Source organism: Cyphomyrmex costatus, unplaced genomic scaffold (genome assembly GCF_001594065.2).
Source record: "Cyphomyrmex costatus isolate MS0001 unplaced genomic scaffold, Ccosl1.0 scaffold143, whole genome shotgun sequence".
In the NCBI taxonomy this organism is placed as follows: Eukaryota; Metazoa; Arthropoda; class Insecta; order Hymenoptera; family Formicidae; genus Cyphomyrmex; species Cyphomyrmex costatus.
The window spans coordinates 6,091-13,080 of record NW_017275424.1 but is presented as its reverse complement, the minus strand read 5'-3'; positions in this window follow the sequence as shown (position 1 = coordinate 13,080).

Genomic DNA, 6,990 nt, shown 5'->3' with positions numbered 1-6,990 from the left:
TCTCTCTCTCTCTCTCTCTCTCTCTCTCTCTCCCTCTCTCTCTCTCTCCCTCTCCCCCCCCCTCTCTCTCCTCTCTCTCTCTCTCGTTTTCTCTTTCCTTCTTTTGCGTTATTACAATTTAATAAGTGCATGTTTGTTAAAAAATAAGATAATTGTTACACGCTCCATATAAACTAGAATTCTTTTAATCTTTATATATAGTGGAAAATCGTGTAATATCGGCCAAAATTGATTTTCACTTATACCGTAATAGTTTTTGCAATATCGTGTATTCAGATACGGTAAACGCTAAAGTCACCTTATTTAATGTAAAATTGAATTGCGCATGTGTAATTTCGACTTTTCACTAAATAACATGACTTTTGCGTTCATCGTATTTTGATGCACGTTATTGCGAAAACTCCCTAAGGGGCTATGCAGAATAAATTAAGGAACAGAGAACAGAGAATAAGAATTTCAACCCATCAGAAATCATATACTGTGGAATAAAGTGTATGTGTATTCCATAATACATGATTTCTGATAGGTTGAAATACTTATTCTCTATTCCTTTTATTCTGCGCAATCCTTAATAGCGCTGCACGTGCACGACAGGATGTGTCAGGGTGCAAACCCATGCAGCGGAATAGCGTAACGCGGAACGAGAGTAGAACCAATCACGAGATTATCTAAAAATACGGAATGCTCGTTATTAGTTCTGCTCTCGTTCTGCGTTACACTATTCCGCTGCATGGGTTTGCACCCTTACCTATATTATTTTATGTATCACGTAATCCTCGGTCATGCATATTACTACATCATAACGAATATTGAGGCAACTCTTGTTGATAATGGTATGTTATGAACAAATTATCTTTTAGAGATGATCTTGTTTCTTAGATAATTAAATTATTTTATTGCATTATATACACTATATTTAGTTTATTAGCTATAAGAAAATAGTATTAATGTGACCATTTTCTTTATACAACAGTGCAACATAGCTCAAAGTATCTCGTGCTCTCTTTTATATATCATCGACCAATCTACGTGTAGTATCGGTCAATCTGTAAGATTTTTAACCCTTAAACTGTAAGATGTGGGGTCTACACTCGACGGCAGAAAGTTAGCAACATTTTTTTCGATGGTTTTCGGAATGCACCTTGCTCGTTGAACGATTGATTCATATTTATGTATCTACAAAGGAATTTAAAAATGAGCACATACCACGACGCTGCTGCATAGATTTAGCGAAATTGTAATGTATTTCGTAGAATATTAAAACGAAATTTTATTATTAGTAAACGATTCGGCCTTTAATCTGACCATCATCAGTAAACGAAGGAATTAATTTAATATATTGCGAAGAATATTACGTAATTATGGCGTTTCGTCCCAGCTTCCACTATTGGACTTATCTATCAGAAACTATTGCTGGATTCACACTGCATCCGATTTCTGATAGGTTGAAATTTCTTATTCCTTATTTCTAATTCCTTATTCCTTCTATTGTAGCTACACCCTTACAAAGAAAACCATATATTTCAGATGTGTGATATATGTAAATCTGAATAATTTACAATATAAAATTTTCCTAAAACTTAAATATATTATATTATAGCTATTTTCACGTAATATCTGTTGAATTTAGCTGGCCGATACTACACAATAATTTTCCTCTAACCTCAAATTCTAACTTCTTTTTTGCTAATTATTAATCTTCGGCTATGTTCTGTGTGTGTCAGACTGAAAAGCAATAATACATATAAAGTAAACTATATAGATTTTCAGTGCTGACAATATATATATAAATTTGGAGCATAGCTTTTATATCCAATTTTAGATAAAATAATTTTTATTTTTTTAAGTGTGAATTACAAATAACTTCTTTCTTTTAATTTTTAATAAATCTAACCCAAGTTATTCTACAAAAACTTGGAGCGACCGATACTACACGATTTTCTCCTATTGTTATGTATTTTTGGTGAATCTTCCACCAAGGAGAGGAAAATGCGTATGACGTTGGATTAAAGCTACATTTTTGCTTTTGATTTTTGATTTGTGTTAATTATTCTTTTTTAAATTAAAATACGCGAATGCAACAGTGCTTGATAAAAATGCTTTTATCACGCTTCAGAATTTTTCTTTGTACGAAGCCAAATTCACCGAATTGGATTTTTTCAGACATAAATACGAAAAAATCCAATTTAAAAACAGATTATTAATATCAAAATATTTTCAGTTATTAAAAATTGGCAAGCTAATTTTCGATTATATGGATAGATGACACATAATTTGACGAAGTGTTGAACATGAGATTTAATTTTGACTAAAGCTGATTTTATACTAATTTAAACTTGATTTTTTCAGTATTAAAGATTACAAAATTTTATGTTTAATTAGAAAGAGAAAGAGTATAAGAGAAAACAAGGATAGTTCAGAAACACGATGAGCGGCGTGGTTATAGTTGCTTGAATATTTCATCACTAGCGCCACAGCGATGAGCGAAACATAATTGTATGATTTATTGCGACGATGTATATCGATATCGATTAAATAAACGCGGCCTTACACATACCGAAACAGGATAGTTGCCGTCGCAAGTGAGATTTTACGAAAATGAATTTTCGTGCTAGGACTTGTTTTTAGTTCTAAGGAAACAACAGTAGGTGAAAAAGAACGAAATCGAGAAAAAAAGAAGCGAAGAATTTGGATCGTTATCAAAATTTAAAAAAAACTAAACTATATTATACTATACTTATCGATACTAACGACGTTAGAATTATTACGATTATCGTGATTATTCTTGCTATTGGTAATTCTCCTATACTCTACGACTAATTATAGATTAGGACAGTTATACGAAAATAATCTCTCTCACTCTTTCTGTCTGTCTGCCTATCTTCTATCTATTTATCTATCAATTTTATCTTGATCGTCTCTGTTGTTTATTCCGTCAATAGCAATATTTTACCGATCGAACTTCGATACGAACACTTTTGTCGCCAGCTCTCTTCACCTGTCTCTCTGCCTTTCTTTCCTTCTTGTTCTTTGTTTTTTTCAATTCTTTTTCCACCAGATTTTCTCTTCCTTACTATTTTTCCTCTTGTTTCTTTTGTTATACCTTTCTATCTATCTTTTTATTATATTTTACATTAAAACTGTGATTTTACTTAAACCGAAGAGATGGTCTTTTTACTCTAATCAATGTTCTAGTCGATTTAACTTTTACTCAACTGTTGTTCTCTCGTTAATAAAAATTTCGACAAAAAAAGCAAAACAAGATACAGAAGAAAAACAACACATACTCCGACAGTTTTTTAATTTCCTTCTCAATAATCGGCTCGATTGATCGGCATACTCTATCGATATCGTCATATGTCATGTATTTTTCACGACGAAAAGAAAAGAGAACAGAAGTCACTCGCTATCATCGTTTGTCGCCTACATAATAAAGTCTAGAGCGGAAGGTAAACATAATGAATGTGCGCATTTTCTGTAAATAATGGCATTATTTACATACACATGTAACCTCATCGAAACATCGTCATTGTAAAAGAAAAACAGTTTAAAAAGGAAAAAAATCTTACAAAGAGAAAATGGATTTAGAACAGATTCAATTTTGATTTTGAATTTAAAATTTAAAAAAGAGATGTAGAAAAAATAGAAACAATTAACTCCCTTTTCATCCATTTTTCTTTTTCTTTTTCATTTCGAATCCAACAGCAATCAAATCTTCTTTCGTTCTATTCTCACCCGAAGAGAAAAGAAAAGAAAAGATTAAAGAGAACACGAATTTCATTGTAAATAAGCAATGCGTGATTTCAGACTTTTGTGTTATCGTCTCACCAGTATTTGAGCTCGCGAAGAAAGAGAAGAAAGAAAGAAAGAAGGGAAAATCGCTTAATCGGAAATAATGAACGAATGATAATCGCCGCCTATCTCATTTTCTCTTTTTCACAATTTTTCTCTCTCTTTCTCTCTATCTGTCTTTCTTCCCTTCTCTCATTCATCCTCACTCATCGGAGCATTAATTGCATCTCTTTACTCGACTGCAAAGCGGAAACGACTGTGATCTAGATTAGTGTTATACATCGCACGAAGAAGAAAAAGAAGAAAAAAGAGAAAGAAACAAAAGAAAAAACAGTCGATTAGTGCTTAAATGTGACATCGACCATGTTCATGACAACATAAATTATGAATATCAGTAATGAATAAGTATTTCTTATGGACTCATGCATAAACATAAATACATAAATAAATAACAAATCTATATATATATATATATATATATATATACATACATACATACCCATATTATGCCACAAAGAAGCTATGCGAAAATCATCAGTATATTCTTTTCTTTTTTCCTTTTATGAAACATTTGTGTAAGTAATTTGCATGTGGAGCGAAAAAATGCAAATTCATATATGTAACTGCAATTAATAAAGTATACCTTGTAAAATGTAAACATATCATGTAGTGTCATACTTTTCGTAATTATCGCGTTCGCACGCGCGCGCGCTTGTTCTCGTTTAACTTTTATCATTCGCGCTTTATCATACGGCACCTCATTCTGCATGATCATCTATAGCATCTGACATTCAAATATTACGACAGTTGTCTTAAGTACAATTAAGTTCACCATCATCGCTATATCAAAAAAAAATATTGTTGTAAAATAAAGTAAATATTCTCTTTAAAACGCTTTTTACAGGTCGTTCCAGAGGTTTAATTATTTAAATAAAGAACAGAAAAATAAGAGTCAGTAAGCAAACTATAATTTTAAACTTACACATTTGGTATACTTTACACAATTCTTAGTTCACAAAGAAATTTTGCATGCAAATATAATAATATATACATAAATATGTCCAATAATATTTTCTTCAATAAATATGTTTTGACTTATTATTAAACTTGTGTAATGTTTTGGAAGATCGTAGTGTTAATTTTGAATTAATTTTGTTATAAATATAATTATTAATATAATTGTTTGAATTTTGCATATATGTATAAAATGTCATAAAAAAGGTGTGTGCTTAGATAACCAATTCTGCATATCCACATTATATTATAAAAGATACGTGTCAATAAAAAAAATTAATAAATAAAAAGAGAAACATCAACATAATGCGAAATCTTTTTTACGAATTTTAGTATAATGAGACGAATTAATTGAATTAAAGAAAACACATAGTAGCTTATTAAAAAAATTATCTATTTTGTCTTATTGTATTTGTTGGCAGATAAAATATCTGCTATAGAATAAAAGATACACAAAGATAATGTCTAAAAACGTAAAAAACACAAAAAGTCACTGCTTCAAAAACACAAAAATGATTTTTTGTATTTTTAGACAGTACTTTTGTATTTTTAATGCAGTGACTTTGTGCACGTGTATGTACCACACAGTAGAAAACAAATTAACTTTTCAAATTTCGCGTTATTTTCTTTTTCGGGCGCGTACTTATGAAAACGCATGCGCATGTGGCCAGTGGCCACAGAGTATGAAAATAAGATCACAGCGCATGCTCGCATCGCAGCGGGCAGCGTGGGCAGTATTGTGTGATAAGGTGCTTTTTCATGCGCAGCACGCTGCAGCAGCAATTTGTTACTATTGGTTAAGAATTTTATGTAAGCTAGATGACGCACTTCCGGCGCAAAATACATTTTGCCGCAGTTCGTTGAAGTTGAACCGAACGAACAGCAAGCAGCAAGCGGCAAAATCGAGGCAATATTATTTATTGCAATAAATATTAGGAAAATAAACGAAGAATAGCTTCGGATAAGGTACGAATATTTGTAAATAAGATCATTTTATACTTTACACTTTACTCTTTAATTTGTGGTAAAGTATAAAATGATCTAATTTACAAACATGTATCCGTACCTTATCCGAAGCTATTTTTCGTTTATTTTCCTAATATTTATTGCAATAAATAATATTTTCATAATGAAACGACGGACATATTGTACGCTTTCTCGATTTTGCCGCTTGCTGCTTGCTGTTCGTTCGGTTCAACTTCAACGAACTGCGGCAAAATGTATTTTGCGCCGGAAGTGCGTCATCTAGCTTACATAAAATTCTTAACCAATAGTAACGAATTGCTGCTGCAGCGTGCTGCGCATGAAAAAGCACCTTTATGCTCTCTCCTTTACCTCCGTGCGCAGAACGCAGATCGCAGGTTGCGAGTGAAACGTATTTCAGATTGTGGTAGGTTGCAGACCGAAATATGAAGGACGCAGGACACGAAAGTTGAAATTCACCCAACCTCCTGCGTCCTGCGTGCTGCGTCCTACAACCTATTGTAACTAAAATATGTTAGGTTAGTTTCTAGTCTTGCGAACTGCGTTCTGCGTGTTGCGACATATGTAGACGGGCCTTTATGCATTTCATGTGTTTTGGGCTTTTTGGGCTTGAAGGCGGCAGCACAGATTCTTGCATAACGCATAATGCATAGTGCATAAGAGAATCAACCAATCAGAGTCCTTTTTTTCCTCCCACTAAAGCGGGGAGCACAGACTTTTGCATAACGCATAAACCATATACATAAAGAATTTGATTGGTCCATTGACTCATGCATAAGAAAATGGGCCAATGAAATTCCTTATGCATATGCTTTATGCGTTATGCAAAAGTGTGTGTTTCTCGCCTTAAGCGGGGAGCACAGACTTTTGCATAACGCATAATACATAGTGCATAAGAGAATCAGCCAATCACAGTATTTCTTTTCGTTGAAGTAGAAGGAAAGGAGGACTTCAGATTGGTTGATTCTCTTATGCACTATGTATTATGCGTTATGCAAAAGTCTGTGCTCCCCGCTTTACGGAAGAGAAGCATTTTGAATGGTTGATTCTCTTAAGGTACTTTTTCATGCGCAGCACGCTGCAGCAGCAATTCGTTACTATTGGTTAAGAATTTTATGTAAGCTAGATGACGCACTTCCGGTGCAAAATACATTTTGCCGCAGTTCGTTGAAGTTGAACCGAACGAACAGCAAGCAGCAA